This window comes from Podarcis vaucheri (genome assembly GCF_965113315.1).
Source record: "Podarcis vaucheri genome assembly, chromosome: 8".
Taxonomy (NCBI): Eukaryota; Metazoa; Chordata; class Lepidosauria; order Squamata; family Lacertidae; genus Podarcis; species Podarcis vaucheri.
In genome coordinates, this window is record NC_138766.1 from 14,049,434 (window position 1) to 14,065,986 (window position 16,553).

Consider the following 16,553-nt stretch of genomic DNA (forward strand, 5'->3'; position numbering starts at 1 on the left):
AGCTCTTGCCGTCGGGACGGAGATACAGGTCGATGAAGACAAGAACGAGCCGTCTTAAGAACAGCTTCTTCTCCAGAGCGATCTCGGCCCTGAATGGGAAGCCCGGACTTTGAAAGTCATCTAATCTCCCTTGCTGTATTATACTGTATTGTTTAATTAGTGTTTTTATGGAGCAGTCAAGTAATTTCGTTGTCCCCGAAGGGGGCAATGACAATAAAGATATTATTATTATTATTATTATTATTATTATTATTATTATTATTATTATTATTATTATTATTATCAAGTGTGGAATAAATGCTAGAAGCTTTTAAGGGTTGTGCGTGTGGTTCAGTCCTCTAGTTTATCTTATTTACACCTCCAGGCAGGTTGTCAAAAGTCCAAAGTGTCGGGCACCATGGTGTGTGAGAGAAAACAGCAGATGTTAGCTGGGCTTTGCTTGGAGAGTCAAATCCATGTAACAATGGCCAAGAACATATGTTCTTCACAGTTAGTGAGACTGACCCATCTTTTTGTACCTTCTAGGCTTTGTATAGTGTTTCAGAATAGCTTTTGCAGGATATGAAAAGACCTGTTCATCACTTCCCAACTTGTGAGGTCAAGACCTTGGAGAGGTCGTTGGGAAGGAAGAGGGCAAAGGAAAGGGACTGGTCCTGTCGGGTTTTGTGGTTATTATTTTCCCCTTCAGTTTCTTTGAACTAAATCCAATTGCTCTTCCTAGCTGCATTGTGCTTGTGTTCCTTTGCCTTCTATTCTGTCCTTGTAGATTACCTTGTGAGCATCACACAAAGAGCCGTTGGCCACATGTAGCATATTGCCAAAAAAACCACTTGGTCAAGGATAGAGGCTGCTCATTTCTGATCTTTATATACCACTACCAGAATCTAGTAGTAGTGATCAACCTTTTAAATGTATGCAACTTGGGGCTCCCTTTTACTTACATTTATTCATTCAAAAGATATATATCCTGCCCTCCCAGTGTATTTGCATTTTTATAATTTATCTTTCTCTCTGGCCTTTAACCTTACCTTAAAATCCCAAACAAAAATGGAAATGACCCAGCAGCAAAATAAAGGATGGCAGTTGATTTGATAGCTTGGTTTTTTGTTTTGTTTTACAAATGCTCCTTTTATCTTACAAATCACACCTCCTCTTCAGGCATTAAGCCCAAACTAATTTGCCTGAAAATTAGCAGCAGCAGGCCTGTGTCTTTTAGCATAGTCATCTCCCCTAAAGGTAAAGGTAAAGGTACCCCTGCCCGAACGGGCCAGTCTTGCCAGACTCTGGGGTTTGTGCGCCCATCTCACATCTATTGGCCGGGGGCCAGCGCTGTCCGGAGACACTTCCGGGTCACGTGGCCAGCGTGACAAAGCTGCATCTGGCGAGCCAGCGCAGCACACGGAACGCCGTTTACCTTCCCGCTGGTAAGCGGTACCTATTTATCTACTTGCCCCCGGGGGTGCTTTCGAACTGCTAGGTTGGCAGGCGCTGGGACCGAGCAGCGGGAGCGCACCCCGCCGCGGGGATTCGAACCACCGACCTTTCGATCGGCAAGCCCTAGGCGCTGAGGCTTTAGCCCACAGCGCCACCCGCGTCCCTAGTCATCTCCCCTATTCATATGTAAAACAGAGGCTGGGGTACTATTTAAAGAGGGGTGCAGGCAGTCGCTAGGGTTGGCTCCTCCACCTGGCACTCTCTCCATTCTCTGGCCAGGCACCAGAGAACACCTGGAGAAGGAACACCAATACCTAAGGCTCAGTACTCCTTACCTGTTCAGTCTTTGCCCCCCAAATTAGCACCCTGTTCTCGTTTTACAGGTACATTGAAGCATCCTCCTATGTAAAGAAGCAGCAGTGACATCACTGTGCATAGTTCTGAGCCTTAGTCCAATTCAGTCAGGCTTGCGGGTGGAAAAAAGCATATGATAATTTTAATGGACCACCTGCGTCTGGCGTTGCAAATACTGTCCCTAACTGACCCGTGGTGGTGAGTCTGGGTGCAAAGAAACATCCATGAAGGTTCCCTAGATTGCTACAGTGGTACCTCAGGTTAAGTAGTTAATTTGTTCTGGGGGTCCGTACTTAACCTGAAACTGTTCTTAACCTGAAGCACCACTTTAGCTAATGGGGTCTCCTGCTGCCGCTGTTTCTGTTCTCACCCAGAAGCAAAGTTCTTAACCTGAAGCACTACTTCTGGGTTAGCGGAGTCTGTAACCTGAAGCGTATGTAACCTGAAGCGTATGTAACCTGAGGTACCACTGTATTTGGATCATCACAAATGCTACTCCTAAGGTCCTTGGGGGAAAGGATGGCCTTAATAATTCAATAAACAAGCAGCCCTTCAAATTTCATAGAGTTTTTATGCCACATTTAATCTGAAAACTCATTAAGACAGACTTCTTTGCTTATGTTACAGTGTTATGAAAATAGATGGCACTACCCTTCCCCCCCCACTGTCTACAGTTCAAGCCTTTACATGTCTACTCAGAAGTAAATGCCACTGAGTGTTCACAGGATTGCTGCTCAAGGGTTCTGTGAAATTTGAAAGCTCTTTCAGCAACTTGAGTTTGCCATGTTAACCTATTGCTTTGCCTAATCTATATTCTATCCTTTGGTGCTAGCAAATGCACTGAGTGTTTACTGATACAAATAGTTAAAACTTCCATCCTTTGTGTAGGTTTTCTGGAAAAGAAACCCCCATCTGTTCCTTTTCTTGTGTTTTTCTTATGTGTGCGTTAAAAAGAGCGGAGTTGCTTTTGTGTTAAGATTAAAGCAGATGTACACAGACTGCAGTTTAAATGCTCTTTAAGCGATTTAGGGCACGTTTCAGTTGTTCACACAAAATAAACCATTCCGGCTCTCCTCGCCCCGCCAGCATCTCTGTGTCATGATTGTTGTCATCTGTTCAAATGTTAAGCACAGTTACAAAATTCCTATGGCTGTGGGATCAGGTTTATTGTTCAGTGCTTTGGGTGTCGCTGAAATATATGGCTTGGCTTAAACAAGAGCCAAATTACTATGTCTTCCAATTTGCATTAGGAAGAATTGCTGGTGGTATCATGTGGTTTAGAGAAAAATAAACAAAGGTCCGCGTTAAGAATGTGAACGTGCGGAGGAAAGGGCATGGCTGCTGTTTTTTTAAATCCAGGGATGGTGCAGTTATTTGGTGCTAAATAACTCAGGAAGGGGACCTTTCCTGTAAATGCAGGATGTTCCCTTACTTAAATCTGAATCTCACCAAAGAGCTGTGCAGCAGAATCATTTTGAGTAAAAAAAAAAAATGCCTAGGGTTGCAGTGCCAGAAACAAATTATGACCATGAAATGCGGAATTAGGGAATGGATGGGGATGCTCTGCCCTTCTGAATGACTCCGGACTGTATCACTCATGACCACTGATCATTGCTGGCTGGCTGGGGCAGATGAGCATCCAATAATGTCTGGAGGGCCAGATCCATGTTATAAGAGCTATTGGCTTATTGACTAGTTATTTCCAAACTCGCTATCTGATTGCTTAACTCTGCAAGTAAAAAAAGGTAAAGGACCCCTGGATGGTAAAGTCCAGTCAAAGGTGACTATGGGGTCGCGGCGCTCATCTCGCTTTCAGGCCTAGGGAGCCGGCGTTTGTCCGCAGACAACTTTCCGGGTCATGTGGCCAATAGGACTAAACTGCTTCTGGCACAATGGAACACCTTGACGAAATCCAGAGCGCACGGAAATGCCATTATGCCATTTACCTTCCCACCGCAGTGGTTCCTATTTATCTACTTGTACCGGTGTGCTTTCGAACTGCTAGGTTGGCAGGAGCTGGGACAGAGCAACGGGAGCTCACCTCATCGCGGGGATTCGAACCGCCGACCTTCTGATCGGCAAGCCCAAGAGGCTCAGTGGTTTGGACCACAGCGCCACCCGCGTTTTAACTCTGCAGGGTGCAGCAGCTCTGCTGCTTGCACATTACTCCCTCCAAGAAAGAACTCAGGTGGTTTAACGTCACCTGAAATGGAACCCCAAGCGGACTCTGAGAAACAAAAGGAGGGAGGTGTTTGCGTGTTCAGCGGAACAAAGAAGGTTGTAAAAGTGCATCAAATGAAACAAACTAAGGGGCAGCCCTGCTTGAGAATTGAGCATGCTCAGTTGGAAACGAAAACGAGAAAACTTGGTGGGAGTGTAGCTCCTTGCATCTTGCGGTTTCCTGCTTGACTGGCAGAATCTTCTGCCAGTTTTCTTTCACAGACTTATACCTTAGCCTCTCCCCTTTTTTTTCTGTGGTCTGCTACTTCTTATCACTTAACACATTCCCCCTTCCCTAGTGCTGCTACAGTGGTACCTCGGGTTAAGTACTTAATTCGTTCCGGAGGTCCGTTCTTAACCTGAAACTGTTCTTAACCTGAAGCACCACTGTAGCTAATGGGGCCTCCTGCTGCCGCCGCGCCGCCAGAGCATGATTTCTGTTCTCATCCTGAAGCAAAGTTCTTAACCTGAAGCACTATTTCTGGGAAGCGTATGTAACCCGAGGTACCACTGTACTTTCTCTGGCGCCTGCTTCCTCCTCCTCTTCTGGGTCCTTCTGCTCATCCCATCCTTCTGTGGTGCTGCCAATGCAGCCAATATCTGCCAGGTGCCATGTCACAACTCCAGTGGTACCTTGGTTCTCAAATGCCTTGGTACTCAAACAACTTGGAACCCAAACACTGCAAACCTGGAAGTAAGTGTTCCGGTTTGCAGTCTTTTTTCAGAAGCCGAACGTGCTCCATTTTGAGTGTTATGCTTCCGTTTTGAGTGCCACACTTCCGTTTTGAGTGTTACACTGAGGTCTGTCTCTTTTTGCTATTTATTTTGCGTGTTTGTTTTTGCGGCTCTTTTTTGTTTTGTTTTTGTGACTATGTGGAACCCAGTTCAGCAGTGTGGTGTAGTGGTTAAGAGCGGTGGACTCGTAATCTGGTGAATCGGGTTCACTTCCCCGCTCCTCCACATGCAGCTGCTGGGTGACCTTGGGCCAGTCACACCTCTTTGAAGTCTCTCAGCCCCACTCACCTCACAGAGTGTTTGTTGTGGGGGAGGAAGGGAAAGGAGAATGTTAGCCGCTTTGAGACTCCTTTGGGTAGTGATAAAGCGGGATATCAAATCCAAACTCTTCTTCTTCTTCTCTACTGATCGATTGATTGTGTGACTGCAGTACATTGTTTATTGGTTTCATTTTATGGATCAGTGGTCTCGTTAGATAGTTACAGATAGGTAGCTGTGTTGGTCTGCCATAGTCAAAATAAAAAAATTCCTTCCAGTAGCACCTTAAAGACCAACTAAGTTAGTTCTTGGTATGAGCTTTCGTGTGCATGCACACTTCTCCCATTCCCACCACCCTTCTGAGTAATACCCCTCCCCACCTTCTCACTATATAGAAGGATCTGGCAACTTCTGTTTCAGTGTATCTGAAGAAGTGTGCATGCACACGAAAGCTCATACCAAGAACTAACTTAGTTGGTCTTTAAGGTGCTACTGGAAGGAATTTTTTATTCTCGTTAGATAGGTAAATTCATGTTAGTTGCTGTTTGAGGGGTTGTTTTTAAAAATTAATCCATTTTGCATTACTTCCTATGGGAAAATGCGCCTTGGTTTTGGAACGCTTTGGTTTTGGAACGGACTTCCGGAATGGATTAAGTTTGAGAACCTGGGTACCACTGTACTGTCCAATTCCTCCCTACTTCACCCTATGGGTTGTGGATTGCGTTATTTTTATGTACCTGCTTGGGTCCCAGTCATTCCACTGTAGTTTGTGTAGGAAACTTCCTGGTAGCTTATCCCTCAAATTCAAGTGCCAAAACAGTCTTTGTCTCCCTGCCCATAATGGCCCCTCTCCCCAGTAGGAAAAACACAAATAGTGGTTACACAATGATCTTTTGTCCAGCGGTTGCAAACTGTGACATGTTAATTGCAAGCATTTTGCCTCTTAAGCCTGCGTAAGATCTAAAATGTGCCAGGAAAGGGTTGAACCCCATTTTCTTTAGCTTAAAGCGAACAGCTGCTCTAGCAAGACCAGGAGCACCTGTAATTTTTGAGAGCAGCCTGTTCACAGTGAAGCAGGAATACGTGAGTCCTTAAATTGCCTGCTGTAAATATTTTGATAGTGAGGGTGAGACTCTAAAAGGTGGTTGTTAAGCTGACCTGTAATTTATACTCGGAGGCCCCATTCATTAGTGCTGACTTAAGAGGGATGCATAAGTCTCTCTTTGTTTCTGCTGGGCCCCTTCAGAACAATCCTGACTACTGCAAACCACTAATATTAAATTAGAGTTTCTTTAGCAACTCTATTTACATACGCAAACATTGTGGGAAGGGCAGTTAGTTGAGCAAACTCCTTCGTAAACTCCAAACTAATTGCAGCTGATGGAAAAGTAAGTTTTATGTTGGCTCAATAAGTCATCTTTTCACAAGAAAGCTCTTAATTAATTTTCCAAAAGTCACTTTGAGTTCTGAAGACTGTTTTTTCATTGCTTTGAAGAATTGCTTTGAGGTTTCAGAAGGAGATGAATTTGTATTTGTAACGACGCCAATGAAATTTCTTCTTGCTGGTGAAGAGGAGTCCTTTTATTCATCCCAAAAGTGGCCCAAAGTGTTTGTTTAAGGAAATGTTCGTAATGTAATTTTTATTTATTATTGAATTAAGTATATTAAATTTATGTGTGGGAGAGACATACTTATCCTCACAGTTTCCCACTCAGTGCCCATTAGTGCTTTTCCCGCTTACTGGCTGAGTTCATTTTAATGGCTTTCAAAAACTACCTTTTGAAGATTTGTGTTTTGGTGAAATAAAAACTTTGTAAAAAGGCTTGAATCCAAAAGTTAGCCTTCTTTTCACTTTAATTCAGTTTTGTACACAGATGGGAAATAATGATTTATGCAGGCAGACTCTCAAAAACTTATTAATTGCAAAACACCTTGGTATTCAAACAAAGGTACTTACTACTTTTGTGACCAGTTAGTGGATGGAGGGCACCTGTCATCAGTGTCAAATATATGCTAATCAGTGTTCAAAACTCCCATAGTTCTGTGTGCATTTTGCGACAGGGAATTTCATTAGCACGAGCAGTTTCTGAGCTCTGGGTGCAGTACTGCACCTAAGATTTCAGATTAAAACTGCAGAGTGGAAGGAAAGGAGGTCATTTTCCTGCCTCTCCACTTCCCTCTACTCTCTGAAGACTGGAGAAGAGACCCTCTTAAGAATATTAGGGGGGTGGGCAGGGGAAGGACTGGACCATGTGAAAAATGAGCACAATATTTTAACTGCAGTTCATTCATTCTCAGCTTTGTATTCTTGTTATTAAAAAAGCGTGCCTAGAAAGTCCGTTGTCGCGCCCATCACGTTGGTTTAAGGTGCTATTTGGGATGAGTTGGAAAACATGCATACATTCAAAAAAGATCACAGGCTTTTTAAATTTTGGACTAATTTATTTCTGGAGGAGCTGAGATGCGCCTTATAAAATACAGGAAACCATTACAAAAACATGGAATTTGTAGACATCAGCAATGTTTTTTCCTTGCTTCTGCAGTGGTCTGTTATATTTTTGTGACAACTACCGACTGCAAGATCCCGGGGAATAACTTTTTTTCTCCTGAGCCGCACACCCAAATCAAGTTAACCTCCGGATAAAAGGCAACAATATTTACATCGTATTTGATCGCCTAAACATTTTAAATCCCTCCAAGGCCAGTGAGATAAAAAAGGATGCTGTGTGAGTCAGCCAGGCAGGGAGAAGGAGAAGTTGCTATGAAAGTTCTTAGATTTTTTTCCAGAGGAAGATTTTCAAGCAAGCAAGACAATATGGTCCCTGCTAAAAGATGTGAAGAGAGTTGCTAGTTGCCATGTGTAGAAGACAGCCTCCATAGCTAGTGTTAGCACAGATGGCTCTCGTCTGGAGTGGATGAGACCATCTAACATTAGAAACTAGTATATCGGGGGAAATAACCTTTTTGCCTGTTTTCTGTGTTTAAAGGGTATGTGTGTGAGAGAGCGCATGTGTAACATGCATGCAGTCATGTTACACACGCACCTTATTTCTGAAGTTGTATGCAGTCCACAGAGGTTTACCATATGATGTGGTATGTGGCCAGACCTTGTTATGTGAAATAAAGGAGAATACAGTGGTACCTCGGTTTAAGAACAGCCCTGGTTACGAACAATTTGGTTTACGAACTCCGCAAAACCGGAAGTACTTCCCGGTTTGCGAACTTTATCTCGGTCTTAGATGTGGGTGGCATTGTGCTCTGAACCTAAGCCTAGGGTTTGGCGATCAGAAGGTTGGCAGTTCGAATCCCTGCGACGGCGTGAGCTCCCATTGTTCTGTCCCAGCTCCTGCCAACCTAGCAGTTCAACGGCATGTCAAAGTGCAAGTAGATAAATAGGTACCGTTCTGGCAGGAAAGTAAATGGTGTTTCTGTGCTCTGCTCTGGTTCGCCAGAAGCGGCTTAGTCATGCTGACCATGTTTCCGAATGTGCACAAGAGCACTTGAAATAAAGAGATTGGGTCAATATAATTTTTTTCCCTCCATTTTGCAGATACTTAAACGAGTGAGGCTTGAGCTGCTGGAAGAATAAGTACTTTGTTCTGCAGCAAGGATGGGATAAACGTTTGCATACTGACTCCTATGTGCTAAAGTGTTGCATTTTGTGTTGTGCATGAATCTGCTACAGGATGGGAAGTCTGGGCACTGTCCTTGCAGTATTTTATTTTATTCAGATGCCGACTCAGAAAAATTAGGCAAGTCAGGAACTAAGGAAGCAAAAGCAGTTCTGCAACCCAATTTCCTCCTCCGCTGTAGTGAGATGTTGCCTAGAAGATAAGTGATTGTTATTAGACTAGCCTGCAGTCCAAAATTAAAGATGCAGATATGATTTAATTCCATTCCAAGCACCCAAATGACTAGCTTGTAGATCAAGCACCTTGCCTTTAATATATATGATCTGGCAATTATTTGAAGAGAGCTGTAAAGAGTGTGACCAGAATAACAGGTACCTCAACAAGGAAACCAGCCTACTATAAAATAATAAATGATAGGTAGGGTTTCTTAAGAGTTGTACAATAGCAACACATGTCTTAAGGGATATTAGTTTTGCATTTCAAGTAACTGCCAGCCGAGTCACTTTTGCAGATTGGGACATGCGTACTTTGGCAAGATTTATTGCTGATTAGTAGAACGTGACTTTATTAAAATTTGGTGTCTGTAGTTCTGAACCCTTTTATATACAGTGGTACCTCCAGTTACAAACTTAATTCGTTCCGGAGGTCCCTTCTTAACCTGAAACTGTTCTTAACCTGAGGTACCACTTTAGCTAATGGGGCCTCCTGCTGCCGCCGCGCGATTTCTGTTCTCATCCTGAGGTAAAGTTCTTAACCCGAGGTACTATTTCTGGGTTAGCGGCGTCTGTAACCCGAAGTGTTTGTAACCCGAGGTGTTTTGCTTGCCTGTCTCTTCTGGAAAGCATAATTAAAGAGTACCGTAAAGGAAGTAGAATGTAAGAATGCAAAAGAAAATATGGGTGTTGGCAGAAAGAGGATAGATTACTGGATTTGTGAAACATGGACTGGAAATAGACATTGCAAGAAGTCACATATGTTCCATATGATCTTGTTGCAGCCCTAGAGACAGATAAGCCTACAATGCAATCTTGCATTACAGTGGTACCTAGATTCTCAAACTTAATCCGATTCGGAAGTCTGTTCCAAAACCAAAGCGTTCCAAAACCAAGGCTTGCTTTCCCATAGAAAGTAATGCAAAACGAATTAATCAGTTCCAGACTTTTAAAAAGAACTCCTAAAACAGCAATTTAACATGAATTTTACTATCTAACGAGACCATTGATCCATAAAATGAAAGCAACAATCAATGTAATGTACTATAAAATAAATAAGTCAGTACTGTAGATGATAAAAATTAACATTAATTTTTTCCCCTTACCTGCACTGATGATAGTCATGGTTTGGATGGGGGGCTTTTATCCATTTCCACAGTCACAAAATAAATCAATCAGTAGCTGAACTGGGTTCTACGCTGCCACAAAAACAAATTAACCGAAAAAGCCTCAAAAACAAAAACGCAAAATAAAAATAAAACAAAGCGCCAAACGTAATCCATTCTGGAAGTCCGTTTGACTTCCGAAAAGTTTGAAAACCAAGGCGCGGCTTCTGATTGGTGCAGGCGCCCTGGAAACAATAGCCGACAGCTTCCGGAAAGTGTTTGAAAACCAAAACACTTACTTCAGGGTTTTTGGCCTTTGGGAACCAAGGCATTTGAGAACCAAGGTCCTACTGTATAACGTTGTGGTATATTTATGGGAAATGGAGGGCTCTCTGTTTATACATGAAACTGGCTGGGTCGGTTGGGGGAGGCACATTACTGTAGAAGGATTGGGAAATTGAGAAAACTAGAATAAGGATAAAACCAATGTTTCCAATCTTTTAAAAACACCCTGACTTGGTATCCTGAAATAAGTAAATGATGCATGATTAATCCTTTCCAGTTTTTGCATCCTGCAATCACAGCTGGGATCTAAAGAGGATTTCTCAAGGTAAACCAAACACCGAGTTCAGAATCTCTCATAACACAACACCTTTCTCTGGTTTTGTCTGCAGCATCTGCTGATCTGTGGACTGCTTCAAAAATTATTTTAATATATAAAGGTAAAGGAGCCCTGATCATTAGGTCCGGTCGTGACCGACTCTGGGGTTGCGGTGCTCATCTCACTTTATTGGCCGAGGGAGCCGGCATACAGCTTCCGGGTCATGTGGCCAGCATGACTAAGCCGCTTCTAGCGAACCAGAGCAGTGCACAGAAACGCCGTTTACCTTCCCGCTAGAGCAGTACCTATTTATCGACTTGCACTTTGACGTGCTTTCGAACTGCTAGGTTGGCAGGAGCTGGGACCGAGCAACAGGAGCTCACCCCGTTGCGGGGATTCAAACCGCCGACCTTCTGATCAGCAAGTCCTAGGCTCTGTGGTTCAACCCACAGCGCCACCCGCGTCTCATTTTAATATATACACGTACATATATACCTGACCCTTTAAAGGAAACGGTGAGCTGTTTAGCATCTCCCTGGTGATTTGCTGGAAGGTACAAGGAAGGCAAATTGATGGTGAGAATCAAGATATAATGGAACTTGTTTTGGTACCCATTCAAGTGTAACACCAAACTGTGGGGTCATTTGGTGCCAACCTCTGGTCCTTGCATTGTAGTGTCTGTAGATGCCATATTGGAAACCCTAGCATAAGTCTGTTGGCACTGGGTGGTCAGGGCAATAGGGTTATGCTGCCATTAAATGATGTTTCCCTTCTCAACTGCAGAGTATCAGGCCAAGAGTTGGGTTTTCAAAGGAATAAATGGTGCAGAACTCCATTCATTGCAGTAAAGGGCTTTTGGATGTGATATGTAACTTGAAAGGCATACCCTCAGCCAGATTGCTTATGGGCTAATGAGCCTATGACAGCATACAGGTAATATTGGGGGGTGAATGCCTAGATTTTGCGTTTCCTTTTTGCTTTTCCTCCTTCAGTTTCACTTGCAAGATTCCTTGGCCATGAACATTCAGCGAGGGGTATCCTCTCTGGACTGATATAAAATATTTGGGCACGATCTTCAAGGAAACCTATGGCTCATTTTTTGTTGTAAAACCGCAATTGCTTTGGGGTAATTGAAAAAGCAATATGAGAGGGCAGATCAAGAGGGATGCTATTTTGAAGGGTTTCTTGGTGAGCATCTCACAACCTTTGCTCCTGGGCTGGCCAATCAGAAGGGAAGAACTGATTTTAATCAGTTTCTTGTAGCTTTAAAGTGTTCTCAGTAACATGCTTGGATAATCTAACCATATTTCCTGTTGAACTTAAGTTTAACCCTTATTATTTCAAGGAATGCAGACAGGGGGCTTTTAAGGGTTTCAGATTCCACAGATTTGTGGGGATAAAGAGCTCACAAATGGCTTATATGCATCTATATATTTTTTTGAACCAGAGGGATTTACCTTTGCTCTTTATGCCAGATTTTCCCTCCCCCTCCATTTTTGAACTGATAAAACCTTCCCTTATTTACAGCTCCTTTTTTGACTGCATTCCTCGTGATCTCTAGAGTTTTCCCTGAGATGCTTTTGCTGGCCTTCGGCATCAAAAGTTATTCCAAGGCGGACTTTTCTTTTGTGCTGAGCTTTCTATATTGCAGCTAATCTCACATATTTTAGGGGCGTATCAAGAACCCGGGTGTACAAATGGGAGCAACGAGTTGAACGGCGCTGTATTTCATGCCAAGTTTGTTTTGTCTGAATCTAAGCAGCTGACTTATATGGGGTCAGAGTCTTGTCTTTTCTGACTGGCAGTGCTCATCAAGCCCCTAAAACTGAGTGTCCTTACCTGTGATTCTTAGAGAAGTCCTAACCTGTGATTCAATCTGGGAACCTTTTGCTTGGAATGTGTGATATCAATGGCTAGACCATTTCCTTGTAAGAACAGTTACTGGTTAGTAGCCCAAGATGGCACTTAATGTTTTGATGGTAGCTTGTTGTTGTTGTTGTTGTCGTCGTTTAGTCGTGTCCGACTCTTCGCCACCCCATGGACCAGAGCACGCCAGGCACTTCTGTCTTCCACTGCTTCCCGCAGTTTGGTCAAACTCATGCTGGTAGCTTTGAGAACACTATCCAACCATCTCGTCCTCTGTCGTCCCCTTCTCCTTGTGCCCTCCATCTTTCCCAACATCAGGGTCTTTTCCAGGGAGTCTTCTCTTCTCATGAGGTGGCCAAAGTATTGGAGCCTCAGCTTCAGGATCTGTCCTTCCAGTGAGCACTCAGGGCTGATTTCCTTCAGAATGGAGAGGTTTCATCTTCTTGCAGTCCATGGGACTCTCAAGAGTCTCCTCCAGCACCATAATTCAAAAGCATCAATTCTTTGGCGATCAGCCTTCTTTATGGTCCAGCTTTCACATTTATACATCACTACTGGGAAAACCATAGCTTTAACTATACGGACCTTTGTTGGCAAGGTGATGTCTCTGCTTTTTAAGATGCTGTCTAGGTTTGTCATTACTTTTCTCCCAAGAAGCAGGCGTCTTTTAATTTTGTGGCTGCTGTCACCATCTGCAGTGATCATGGAGCCCAAGAAAGTAAAATCTCTCACTGCCTCCACTGTGGACCAAATGGAGCTTAGTGTTGCAAACTCTGCCCACTTTACATGACATGGTGCAGCCTTCCCTAATCTGGTGCTCTCCAGAAGTTTTTGACTATAACCCTCTAACCCTCCCCAGCCGGTATTTTGGACTACTACTTCCATTAGCCCCAGCCGACATGACCAGAGTAGTTCAAATGTTTTTGGACTATAGGTCTGAAAATTGACTAAGGTGATAGGAGCTGAAGTCAACAAGATCTAGAGCAGTGGTTCTCAACCTGTCTGTCCCCAGCTGTTGTTGGACTACAACTCCCATCATCCCTGATCTCTAGCCTTGCTAGCTAGGGGTGATGGGAGTTGTAGATCCACAACATCTGGGGACCCACAGGTTGAGAAAGCCTGTTCTAGAGGATGCCATGTTGGTTTCCAGTGGCCCACATGCTTTCAGACCTTGGTAATTTGCAGCTAACCCTGATCATAGAAACCTAGAGTTAGACGGGACCCGTGGACCGTCTAGTCCAGCCCCTGCAATGCAGGGACTATGCAGCTGTCCTATACAAGGATCGAACCTGCAACCTTGGTGTTCTCAGCATGACCAACCGAACTATCCAGGCTGTGCTGTCAGTGCCCCATCATCGCAAGGACTTCCATTTCCGAGAGGGGGTTGCCCTCATTCTCCCCCTGCACATGTCCACACCCTCCCCAGATTGGCCCCCAAGGGTTGGGGGAACTCCGAGAACACACACACACGGGGGAAAGTGGGGAAAGTCCCATTGTGCAAGCAGGAATCCTTGTTCTGACGGGATGCTTATACAGCGCTGCATTGGATACAAGCCTACGTTTCTGTCCTGATGAAATTTATAAATGTAGTGCCTGTTCGTGCAGGCATTCTTCATTGCATAAGGAAGACAAAGCAGATAATGTTCCCCAACCTCTTAAACGTAGTTAAGAGAAATGAAGTGCCCTGAGGGCTCACATGCGCTCTCCCTCTCATTTCTCTAGGGGTCTCAAGGTTGGGAAATCTAGATAACCAGCTTTCCATAAAGCTTCAAGTAGGCACATGTGTGACAAAAGCATTGTATTCTAAAGCTCTCACGCCAAAGAAGAAACCCACTATGCCAAGCAATGTTAACATTGGTTTTGAGCCAGTCTCAAGGTTTAAACTGAGGGCACAACCAGTTCTTTAACTGCAGTGAGGGTTGCCAACCATACCCTTGACCTAATTTTTTATGTGCTGGGTTGAAGGGAGCCTAGACGTTCCTGGAATATGGTGTTAGGTAGGAGCCAAAGCAGGGACGTGGGTGGCGCTGTGGGTTAAACCACAGAGCCTAGGACTTGCTGATCAGAAGGTCAGCAGTTCGAATCCCCGTGACGGAGTGAGCTCCCGTTGCTCGATCCCAGCTCCTGCCCACCTAGCAGTTCGAAAGCACGTCAAAGTGCAAGTAGATAAATAGGTACCTCTCTGGCAGGAAGGTAAACGGTGTTTCCGTGCGCTGCTCTGGTTCGCCAGAAGCAGCTTAGTCATGCTGGCCACATGACCCGGAAGCTGTACGCCAGCTTCCTCAGCCAATAAAGCAAGATGAGCGGCGCAACCCCAGAGTTGTCCACAACTGGACCTAACGGTCACGGGTCCCTTTACCTTTACCTAGGAGCCAATGCAGCTGTTTAGAGGAGCACCTGATACATGCATACTGAGGGCAGCTAGCTGCATCTCCACACTGAGTCTCCCTGTACATTCGATGTTTGCATTCTTCTTCGGCGATCACTCGTAGCCAAGTAAGATTGTCTTCCATGAATATGGTCATAACAGTGAGTCCATAAGTGACTGCGGAGGCCAATTCTGGATCCACACATCCTTTCACACTGGGGACATAGGTTTTTGGACAGGTGTTGATCATGGTGAGGGTTTGCCAAGCGTGCCTTCCTCTTGGCATATGTCTCCCTTTCATCCTGAGTTTGAGCATCTTCAAAGCCCATGACACCTTTGGTAAAGGCTGTTCTCCAATTGGAGCGCTCGTAGGCCAGTGTTTCCCAGTTGTATACTACATTTTCTTAGATTTGCCTTGAGAGAGTCTTTAAACCTCTTTTGTTGACCACCAGCATTATGCTTTCCATTTTTAAGTTTGGAATTGCTTTGGAAGTAGTTGCTTTGGAAGACAATAATCAGGCATCCGCACAACATGACCAGTCCAACAAAGTTGACGTTGGAGAATCATCGCTTCGACACTGGTGATCTTTGCTTCTTCCGACGAAGGCTTGTGGCGTTGATTTGGTGTGTTAAAAGCTCTTTAAGCGTGAGACTTTGTGCGGATAATCTCGCATAATCCGTGCACGAGCAATTATGCAGTCTATTCCACATGGGCTGCAGATCCAAATCGTCAGTAGGCTTGGCGAGTATTGTGTTGTAATGATCACCTCCTAACTTTGCAGTAGAGTGCTCGAATTGAAGACAACTTCATTTCCTTCATTTCACACTGAGAACCAGTGTGGTGTAGTGGTTAAGGGTGGTAGACTCGTAATCTGGGGAACCGGGTTCGCATCTCCGCTCCTCCACATGCAGTGCTGGGTGACCTTGGGCTAGTCACACTTCTCCGAAGTCTCTCAGCCCCACTCAATTCGCAGAGTGTTTGTTGTGGGGGAGGAAGGGAAAGGAGAATGTTAGCTGCTTTGAGACTCCTTCGGGTAGTGATAAAGCGGAATATCAAATCCAAACTCCTCCTCCTCTTCCCTCTTTCCTTTTCTCTGCTGCGCAATCCGCATGGAGCAAACATCAAGGCCATTTTAGCAGCTGTCGAGGCAGCTTCCAGATTTAAGGACTCTCATGCATTACAGTGGTACCCCGCAAGACGAACGCCTCGCGAGACGAAAAACTCGCAAAACGAAAGGTTTTTTCGTTTTCGAGTTGCCTCGCAAGACGAATTTCCCTATGGGCTTGCTTCGCAAAACGAAGCTTGCCCCGGGGACAGCGGGTCTTCTCTTTTGAAGCAAGGGGCGGCGGGGAGAAGCGATCTTCTCCCCGCAGCCCCAGGTCCGGGGACAGCGGGAAGCGCTTCCCGCTGCCCCCGGACCTCTTTTGAAGCAAGGGGCTGCAGGGAGATCGCTTCTCCCGGTGCTCCGAAGCCGGGCGGGGGGGCAGGAACACCTTCCCCCACCGCCCCGCTTCAGAACGGTGCTCCGAAGCGGGGCGGGGGGGGGCAGGAACACCTTCCCCCACCGCCCCGCTTCAGAACGGTGCTCCGAAGCGGGGCGGGGGGGGGCGGGAACACCTTCTGAAGGCTGGCGGGGGGCAAAAGTCTTTGTCCCCCCTGCCTGCCTTCCCAGGCGCTTTTAAATCGCCCCGGACAGCGGAGAAGTCCTCCGCTGTCCCAGGGTTTTTTAAAATGCTGGGGGTGGGAAGAAAAGACCTTGTCCCCCC

At 45.1% G+C, this 16,553-nt stretch overlaps 1 protein-coding gene across 1 annotated transcript in view; it reads left to right on the forward strand.

The window, feature by feature from the left end:
* The window catches only part of MYO10 (myosin X), a 215,270-nt gene that overhangs the window by 71,941 nt on the left and 126,776 nt on the right, over positions 1–16,553 (forward strand). The window lies entirely within an intron of this gene.